General features: G+C 40.5%; 1 pseudogene; it reads left to right on the forward strand.

Annotated features, from left to right (window-relative positions):
* Positions 1-1,069: 1,069 nt before the first annotated feature.
* Positions 1,070-4,432, forward strand: LOC147624709 (uncharacterized; annotated as a pseudogene).
* Positions 4,433-10,925: the final 6,493 nt, after the last annotated feature.

Genomic DNA, 10,925 nt, shown 5'->3' on the forward strand with positions numbered 1-10,925 from the left:
CCCTCTATAGCAGAATTTCTGTCTCTCTCTCTCTCTCTCTCTCTCTCTCTCTCTCTCTCTTTGCCGTGAACAACCTTCGATGGCGACTTCATATGTGTGTGTGTGTGTGTGTCTTGTAATTGCTGGTGGTAAGCCTTCCCCTCTATAGAAGAATCTCTCTCTCTCTCTCTCTCTCTCTCTCTCTCTCTCTCTCTCTCTCTCTCTCTCTCTCTCTCTTGCTTTGAACAAGCCTCCACGGCAACTTCACGTCTGTGTGTGTTTTTGCATTACAGGTTTCCTGGATTTCTTAACATTATATTAGCATCTGAGGGCCCAACAAGCCAAGGCTCGGCCAAGGCACCAGCCAAGCCAGGATGGCCCAAGCCACCAGTCGTAGCCCGCCAGATCAAAAAAATAGACAATGTTACAAGCAGCCCTTCTCAAAAATTAGAAGCATTGCAGTAGCTGCGTACGGGGCTTGTGGACAGCTACCTTCATCTCATCTTACAGTGTCTTCGAAGTTTTGATGGGGACAGGTGTGGGTCTATCTGACTCTCTTAAGAGCCTCATGCTATCCACAAAGTGAGCACATTCGACTTGTTGAATTGATCAAAAGGAGTTTTTTCAACATGGAAATAGTTCCAATTGCACAAGCAGAAGATGTTCAAAGCAGCTTATGTACATGTGCTAGCTCCTTCAAGTGTGCAAAATGCAAATCAAAATTAATCAGGGAGTACGAAACAAGCCGGAAGTGTGCTTATCGTGAGAAGTTAAAGTCAAGGAAGTCACCAGTGAAACAAGTCAGGCTCAGCATCACAAAATAGAAGATGATTACTTCAAAAGTGATTAAGTGTTTCACGGAATACACATAGGTCTTGACAATAAAGCAAAGGGTGAGATCATCACAAGTATACTCAACCATCGAGCTTTAAGAGATGTACAATTTAATTGTGCATCTCTTAATTGTCACAAAGTTGAGGAATCCACACAGGATCATAAGTTCTTGCTCCATGGATTACACAATACCCTCAAGGCTACTAAAAGACCAAAAAGCTCTAGGGAATTGTTTGTTAAACGGGCAAGTATCATGATGGTCATGAATTCCACAAGTAGAAAACCAAATATAGCAGCTGCATCAAGGCTACTTGGAGTTCATCGAAGGAATTTTTATGCAGCTAGATCTCAAATGAAGCAACATGACTCACAGCTGCCATTGCATTTGTGTGAGCGACAACGACAACATAGAAGTATAATCACAGAGGAAGTAAAAGATTTAGTCATTCCATATTGTACAAACAATACACGTGTGTCGCCAAACAAAAAGGATGTATGTCGAAAGCGTGTTGGACGAAAGCTGTATGAGAAGCATCCGGTGCATTTGCTTGAACAACCTCAGGTTTGTTTTCCTTGTTATGCCATACTTTTTAAATGTCCCTAATTACCTCTTGGTTGTACATTGGTCGGTAGTGTAGGGCTGAAGTTAGGCACGAGCTTCATAGTGTGTAATACCAGTCTACCATGGTAACCCTTGTAGATAAATAGCTACCACTTTCAATTACAGTTTCATCCTCGTAAAGGTGGCTAGCAAAGGAAGCCACCAAGGTGGTGGTAGGCTCACAGATTGGTAGCAAAGGTTTTGCTCAAGCTGATATGTTATTAGGCCAGCAGAGCTAGAAGCATCAGGTTAGGATTTCTATCATACCAATGAACTCCAAGCCTGGGAGTTGATAAGAGTGGTATCTTCATGGTAGGTACTATGCTAAGAGTGGTGGCTCCCAGGCTTGGAGCTCATAGGCATGAGGTCGGGAGTGATTTAGGTGGTATCTTGATGATAGGTACTATGCTAAGAGTGGTGGTAGCCACTCTTAGCATAGGCATGAGGTCGGGAGTGATTTAGGTGGTATCTTGATGATAGGTACTATGCTAAGAGTGGTGGTAGCCACCACTGTTAACATTGCAGCTACTGTTCCAAAGCTGGTAGTTACCTTTCTATCCCTAAAAGCCACCATTGTCAACCTGGTAGCTTCCACTCTTAAGATGGTTGCAACCTTACCTACCTACTGGCTTTCACTCTATACAGGTAGCTACCATTGTTAACATGGCAGCTACTGTTCCAAACCTGGTAGTTACCTTTCTACCTTTAAAAGCCACCATTGTCAACCTGGTAGCTTCCACTCTTAACATGGTTGCTACCTTACCTAGCTAGTGGCTCTCACTCTATAATACAGGTAGCTTCCACTCTTAACATGGTTGCTACCTTACCTAGCTGGTGGCTCTCACTCTATAATACAGGTAGCTACCACTGTTAACATGGCAGCTACTGTTCCAAAGTTGGTAGTTACTTTTCTATCTTTAAAAGCCACCATTGTCAACCTGGTAGCTTCCACTCTTAACATGGTTGCTACCTTACCTAGCTGGTGGCTCTCACTCTATAACAGGTAGCTACCACTGTTAACATGGCAGCTACTATTCCAAACCTGGTAGTTACCTTTCTGTCTTTAAAAGCCACCATTGTCAACCTGGTAGCTTCCTTTCTGTCTTTAAAAGCCACCATTGTCAACCTGGTAGCTTCCACTCTTAACATGGTTGCTACCTTACCTAGCTGGTGGCTCTCACTCTATACAGGTAACTACCACTGTTAACATGGCAGCTACTGTTCCAAAGCTGGTAGTTACCTTTCTGTCTTTAAAAGCCACTATTGTCAACCTGGTAGGTTCCACTCTTAACATGATTGCTACCTTACCTACCTGGTGGCTTTCACTCTTAATAGGTAGCACCACTGTTAACATGGCAGCTACTATTCCAAAGCTGGTAGTTACCTTTCTGTCCCTAAAAGCCACCATTGTTCACCTAGTAGCTTCCACTCTTAACATGGTTGCTACCTTATCTACCTGGTGGCGCCCACTCTAACCAAATAGCTACCACTCTTAACACGACAGCTATTGTTCCAAACCTTTAACCTAGAAGCTATTGTTTATTTTTGGCATGAAAAATTTCTAAATTACCAAGTTAGTTCTAATTCTTTGACTTCTATAAGCTATATATGTTGTTCATAGGCTGATTTATTATCCTGATTTATTGCAGGTAGAATTCTTTCTTGCTTTCAAACAGAGTCATCCAAAGGTACAGACTCACCAAAGAGCATTTGAAAAGCTAAAGCCTTATTTTGTATGCAAGCTTCGAGATCGGTACACTTGTTGTTGCATCACACATGTCCAGATGTCATTCTTACGAGATGGTATCACAACCATTTACGGCAAGCTGGTCCAGGTGTGCATGGAAAAGAGTGTATATGTCAATGTAACATTTGTGGTGTTGGAGAAAAATGCACAGCTCACACACAAACTTACTCAAGCCTTACAAATTTGTGGGAATCAGTATTGTGTTTGAAGCCTAGCAATTCAGACTTCTTTGCTTTGAAGTGTTTGATGAGAGAGTGCCCATCTTGTGGACCCTCAAAGAAGCTATCGACGTGTCCTATGGAGGAATCAAGTAGCGTACGCACAATAAAGGTGAAGATTTTTGAAGACATTCAAGTTGGTGAAACAGATTCTGGCAAGAAAAAGAAAAGAAAAGTTCTCTGCCACAAGGAGATGCAACCTGGGGAACTATTTGACCTCTTTAGGGAGGATCACTTACAAAAGTTCATAAAGCACAACTTTATCTACAGATGGCAAGCTGAGCAATTTAAAGAGTGTCTACGTGTATTTATTGACGATGTGGTTGTTTCAGTTGTAGACTTTGCTGAAAATTATACATTCAAAGAAAAAAATGAGATTCAATCAATGCATTGGTTTTCTTGCCAAGTTACAATATTTGTCCATATATCACATATGTACAAATTGCAGGAAGTCTTCAAAAGTATTATCATTTTTACATTTCTGATGATAAAACTCATGATACTCTTTTTGTTCAACATTGCTTCATGCTCCATCATGGATGGTTGAAAGAGCTAGGCTTATCCCTCAAGGAGCATTGGGTGTGGTCAGACGGGGCAGCCTCGCAGTTTAAGGCAAAGAGGCCTTTCTACTTTGTTGCCCGGTATGGGACTCTCACAGGGTTAAAGATGACACATCATTTCTCGGGATCTTGTCATGGGAAGGGTGAACATGATGGTGCAGGTGCTGTTATCAAAAGACATTTGACTCAACAGCAGCTTAAGCCAGACTGTAGAAAATTGCAATGTGCAGAGGATGTGGTTGCCTTTTTAAGGCAAACCATGTGTGATGGGGCTGCTACCACATATGCATCCAAAGTAAGACCAGTAACCAGGGTGTTCTGGGAAGTTAAGGAAGGCAACGTGGATAGAAGCAAGAAGTGGGACTGCAAATCTGTGGATGGTGCTCGTGGGATACATTGTGTCTCAGGTTACTCTTTAACAAATGGAAAAGCTCTCAGATGTATCATGCTTTTGCAATTCTTGTATGCAAGGCCTTTGGAGGAGGTGCTCTAGGAAGTCACATGTCAAGAAGTGGGAGTATGTTACCCTTGAACCTTCAGAAGATGTCAAAGATGCTAATGAAGTTGAAGATTTTGCATACGAAGGACACCATGATGCTTTGAGTGATGCACTTTGCATTGGTGACAATTTTGCTGTCATAGCTCCTCATGACAATGAGGAGCTTGCAGATTTTTATGTCTTGAAATGCACAGCTCAAAAGCAAAAAATCTCATACTAAGCTAACAGATGGCTGGGGGAATGTTTGCCTTGTTGGTTCATTTGTTGTCAAGGGGATATGATGGTACAAACAAGCGAAAGGAAATCCCTATGAGTATAAGCTATTACGGCGCAAGCCTGAAGCTATTTTGCCATCCCACCTTGTAAGATCCATCAAGTTCCCAATGGAAAAGGTTCAAGGACATGGGATGAGATTTTTTATTTCCCCAGAAGCATATGAGGCTATTTACAATAGCACTCCCTTTGATGTATAGCTTGCTGAAAATAATTCAAGCTGTTTCTTTTGGACATACTTGTTTTTTTTGGATCCTCGTCTACTCATGCTGATCTCTTGCAGGCAAGGGTCACCAAGAGCCACACCAGGCTTGTGAATGATAATTAAACTTGCCTGATCTTTCTTAGGGATGCTCAAATTGTGGTACATGGTAAGTCATACTAGGCACATTCCATACATGTCAAGGTATTCTTTTACACTATGGGTCTTATGATGTGGCATGACCATATTGCTCAAGATGCACAATTAATGAGCTTCTAAAGTATACCACTATACCAGTACCTAGCAGGAGGACCTTGGTAGCACTAAGCACCTACTAGGTAGCACCAAGATAGCAGAAGATAGTGATATGGTATCAAGCAGGTAGTAGTATTGTAGCACCTGCATACTAGCCTGGCAGCACCTGGGAATAAACCAAGCATCTGCATACTAACCTAGCAGCATCTGGAAATAAATCTATCACCCACCAGTATACCAGTACCTAGCAGCAGGAACTTGGTAGCACTTGGTAGTAGCCTGCAACCTAGGTAGCACCAAGGTAGCACTTGGTAGTAGCCTGCACTTGGTAGTAGCCTGCAACCTAGGTAGCACTTGGTAGTAGCCTGCAAGCACCTAGGTAGCAGTCTGGTAGCAGTCTACAGATTATACTAGTGTTTCAAATTTAGTAGTGCAAAAACATTATAGCAGAAATTGAAAAACTTTACATTATACCAGTGTTTCAAATTTAGACTAAATGATACCTGTAATCAAGACAATAACTTATATATCCAGTCTACAGCTTTGCAAGAGTGCAAAAACGGCCATCGCATTATGTCAGTTAGAACACTTCTACAACATATACAAGGTTCCAAAGTGGACTCCATAATAAAAATTACATTTAGTTTGTTGGGAACATAATGGGCTGATCACAAGTCTCGCTATACTACAGTTCGTTCATATGTTCGTACATCCACCTCCTTCGCACAGCTATGTTGTCATCATCTTTTATGATTGGTAGCGGCGTATCTATAGTATAAGTGAGGCAATCCTCGACACCAAGCCATGTATCAAGCCAGCCTCTGAGGACTATCGTAAGATAAGCCTACATTTCCCCAGGGTCTTGATCTTCCATTTTCTTTACTATATATGCGGTTCCTTGAGGATTCCATAAAGTTTTGTACTCGCTATCATCCACCATGATAGTGTTTATTGGTGAATACTGAGGATAAGCCTCCCAAAACACGGTCAACTTCTTATAAAACACTGGTTTCTTAGTAATTCTCTGGAACTTAGTCTCCTCTATGCAAAACTCTTGCGTAAGCACGCCTTTGAACAAGTGGACGTGAAAAGGCATAAACCACCTCAAAGTTCTGTTTGCATTGACCTTGTTAGCACAAGTCCATATAAAGACATTAAAGCGTTCCAAGCACCATTGCACAAATCTCTCAACATCATGCTTTTGCCCTAACAGCTTCCTGCCACCCATATCTGTCACTTCAAGCATATTCCAATAGGGGGGGTTTGTGCATATCTGCAGTCAACCGTTGTGAGTAGCACTTCATTGAGATCCAAAATTAAAGCTGGCCGTAATTGAAATGAAGGGCTGGTTGGATCCTCCCAGGCATGATACATCTTTGCATTAGGATGTCTCACACTACCACCTGCAATCGATTCGATAACATCTCTCAGTTCAGTTCTCTGATTACTCTCATGCTTTTCAAACAACTCTGATGCTTTCTAATCAACAGCAATATGGGCACTTACATCACCCTCCACTGAAGCTGTGTCTTATGCCTCATAATGCTCCTTGAACACATAGTTCTCTGCAGCATTTTCTGAGCTCTGAGAGCTGTTCTTTTCAGTCCCACATTCACCTTTTACCTCACTTTTCCCCTCAAATGCATCATAAAAACTAACAGCATGTGCTTTAATCTCTCTTAGCATGTCAGCAGCATTGTCTACAAGAACACCACAATCCTGTGTTTTCCTTGCATTCTGTACTATGGCTGCAAGGCATGATGTTTGGACAAAACACCAAAAATTCGCCTTTTCCCAGACATCATTATCCTCCTTTGTGACTTTATTACCATCTTGCACTGTATCAACATCTTGCACTTTTTCACCATCCTGCACTTTATCACCACCATCCTGCACTTTTTCACCACCATCATCCTGCACTTTATCACCACCATCCTGCTTTTTATCACCACCATCCTGCTTTTTATCACCACCATCCTGCTTTTTATCACCATCCTGCACTTTATTTACACCATCATGCACTTTATCACTATCTTGCAGTGTATCACCATTCTGGCTTGTGAGGACATTGCCAGATATTTCAGCTAGTCCATCCACACTGACAGTGTGGTCTGCAATGATAAATTTCATACATTGGAAAAGAAATGAATGAAATACATAACAATGAGAGATATATAAGAAACAAAATAGTCGGACTCTTTTCATTCATTAAATAGAAAATGTCAACAATTTGGTTAAAGAGCCAGAATGGCTATTGATGGGGCAAACCCAAAAAAGGGGGTAGACATGCATTCATGGGGAGAACTAGCAAAATTTAGGGTTGCAATCTTTTTTCTGACTTTGGCAGTAGCACCTTTTTGTCCCGATCCTTCAGAGATATTGGCAGGTTCCTCCTTGTCCGGTTGATCATCTGTTATATTGGAAGCTTTATCTAGGTCCTTATTGCTTGAAGTTGGAGGACGCTGGCTAGAAGATCCTCCCGCATGGAAAACAATCATTAGCAAATGAAAACATATTAGTCTAAATTCAATTATAAAAGTGAACACAACTATTCGTTTTCCTCTTTCTTCCCCTTTTCAACATTTTAAAGGCTTGTAGCAATGAAGGACTCTCTTCTTGATGATTCTCCTTGTCCATGTCACTATCTACAGGACTTTCTACACCCAAGTCCACAAGTTCTCTCTCCTTGATAGTGTCATCCTTTGGATCAGGTTCCTTATTTTTTCCAAAGAAATCTGCCACGGTCTCAAGTTTCGTGTCCAACTGTAAATTTTCTACATTACAACCTGGTGTTGAAAAAACTTCATCCATTGGCTGAATGTTTTTGGCATCCTCATTATCTGCAAAATAAATTCAATCATTAGAAAATATTTTTCCACCTTAGTAGATAGTAAACCATACCAAATTGAAAGTAAACCCTCACAACTTAACACAAGCTCTACCGATTCCAGCTACAAAAGTTACATACTAGAAGCTATCATACTTACCTTCAAACATCCCAGCTTGTCTTGGAGGCCTTGGTAGCTTTCAGCATGCCTTAACATCCCAGCTTGTCTTGGAGGCCTTGGTAGCTTTCAGCATGCCTTAACATCTTGGTATCCCTTGGTAGTTTTTAGCATGGAAGACTCAAGCATTTCTTGGTAGCTTTTAGGCATCCCTTGGTAGATACCAGGCTTCCAAGGGTAGCTGTTAGACTTCCAAAGGTAGCTACCAGGCTTCAAAGGGTAGCTATCAGGCTTTTAAGGATAGTTGAGAGGCTTCAAGGATAGTTACCAGGTACCTACTAGGCTTCCATGGGGAAGCTCTCTGGCTTTTAAGGGTAGCTGAAAAGCTGGAAGGTAGCTACCAGGTTACTACCACGATTCCAAATGTAACTACAACCGGAATCTTATTTTAGGAATTGATTGTGGAAGAGTAGAGAATTAATTCAACCATAGAAACCATTGCTTGTAAGCTTCAACTAAATCAAATCAATTGAAAAATTAAACACTTAAACAAAAATACTTAGCTCAAAAAGACCATATTGGGTGCAATCTTCTCCCCTCTTGTGCGTGGCCTCTCCCCACACAAGAGTATTTCTTTATTAGCTTTCTTTTTCACCAAAATTAGGCCATAGCCCCCAAAATATACAAGATGTGCTTTTTAGAGAGCACGGCACTCTTCTTTAACAAAAATAGAGTGTCAAATTGGGACTAGGGTAAAGCCATAGGCTTTAATAAATTCCACATAAATAAATGTATCTTTCCTAAAGTTCAAAATGGAAAAATCATTTGATAAGGTTACAAGCTACTATGCTTGCCAAAAATGAAATGTGATGAACTAAGACATTTCTTCCAAAGTAAACTCTTCAATTTCCATAGTCTTCATCACCTGAAAATATAAGCCTAATTAATTATTAAATTAATCCCACAAATATTAAACAGGCACAAATCATCACCAACTCATGACTACCAGGCGTAAGTATCCCAGGAATCACCCTGCCATACAAACCTAACTGAAATAATCATAGGTGGCCTCAAACATACGTCATATACCGCACGTATTAATATTTATAGTGGTATCACCCACGATATTAACCTAGCCGGCATGACGCAAGAGTAATCTAGGCGTCCCCAAATTACTCAAGAGGGGATAAATAATATTTTTCTAGAGGACTTAAAATATATTCTCATGACATCCCTCTTGCTTGAGTTTGCAATTGTCCTCAATTGTGGATTTGCTGGGTTTGAAAAGAATGAAGAATTTCAGGGTAAACTCGGAAAAATTTCTCAGGCATCCATTTAGCATCTTCTTGTGGATGATTCTTAAAAGTCAAAAGATACTTGAAGTATTGATTACCTGTTCTTGTTGTTGTTATCTCTTAGTCAATGATAGCATCAGGTACTAAGACTTCTTCCTCTCCTTCAATAAGAGGTGGTTCCTCATATGTTGGGTGAGTAGGAAGTGTTCCTCGAAAAGGTTTCAAGAGATGGATATGAAAAGAATTGTGGATATTCCAATTAGATGGAAGCTCTAGTCTATAGGCCACATCATTAATCTTTTGAAGGATTTTAAATGGCCCATAATATCTAGGCGCTAGCTTCACTGCAGGGAATTTTTCCACACTCTTTAATTGACGTTTTTCAATTCTCAAAAGTACATAATCACCTTCTTGAAATGAAAAATCTTTGCGCTTCCTATTTGCTTGAGATGTATACTTCTCTTGAGCTCTTGCAATACAATCACGCACTTCAGATAAAATGCGATCAAAGTCTCTAACATATTAGTCGGCAGCTTCAATCTTGTGAGAGAGTCTAGTAGCCGGAATAGGCAAAGCTCTACCATAGATGATCTCAAATGGTGTTCGACCAGTAGCAGTATGAGGAGTATTATTATAAGCAAATTGGAGTAGGTGTATGTACTTATCCCATGCACTAGGTTGCTGGGAAACATAGGCTCTAAGCATATCTAAGATAGTGCTATTTGTAACTTCGGTTTGTCCATTCGATTCCGGCCGTGGAAAAATCTAACTTAGTGCCTAAGTTTGAGAAAAGAGCAACCCAAAAGTGACTACAAAATTTAGAATCTCTATCAGAAACTATCACTTTGGGTAGTCCATGATGAACAAAAATTTGCTTAACAAATATGTTCGCGGCTTGCTGAGAAGTTAGTGTCTTTTTACATGGAATGAAATAGGCTTGCTTACTAAATCTGTCCACTATTGTCCAAATCATGTCATGGTGACTGGAAGTAGTAGGAAAGCCAGTAATGAAGTCCATAGACACTTGTTCCCATGGTCTATCAGGAATAGGTAGAGGCATAAGCAATCCTAAAGCTTTGCCTTTGTAGCTTTTAATTGTTTGACAAATGTTACATTCAGCAACAAATTTAGCTACATCATTCTTCAAATGAGGCCAATAGAATTCTCGAGAAACTACTTGAAGTGTTGCGGAAACTCCTCTATGTCCCACAAATGGTGGTTGGTGCATCTCTTCCAAGACAAGTTGTCTATAAGGTTGAGTAACACACAATCTTTTCTCAAAGAAAAGATAGCCATCGTTTTTTATGAGAATAACTTCCGTGAGGTGTCCAATTGTTTTCACGCAATTTGATCCATATTTGAGAAAAATCTGGATCAACTTCGTAAGTTTCTTTCATAAGTACAAATGGTTCACTTTCAATAATGGAAATGTTGTTTTGATATTTGGTCTTCGACTGAAAGCATCGGCAACAACATTTTCTTTTCCAGGTTGATATTGAATCATAGGTTGGAAACTT

This window comes from Cibotium barometz, chromosome 25, assembly GCF_041138505.1.
Source record: "Cibotium barometz isolate CiBa-2024 chromosome 25, ASM4113850v1, whole genome shotgun sequence".
In the NCBI taxonomy this organism is placed as follows: domain Eukaryota; kingdom Viridiplantae; phylum Streptophyta; class Polypodiopsida; order Cyatheales; family Cibotiaceae; genus Cibotium; species Cibotium barometz.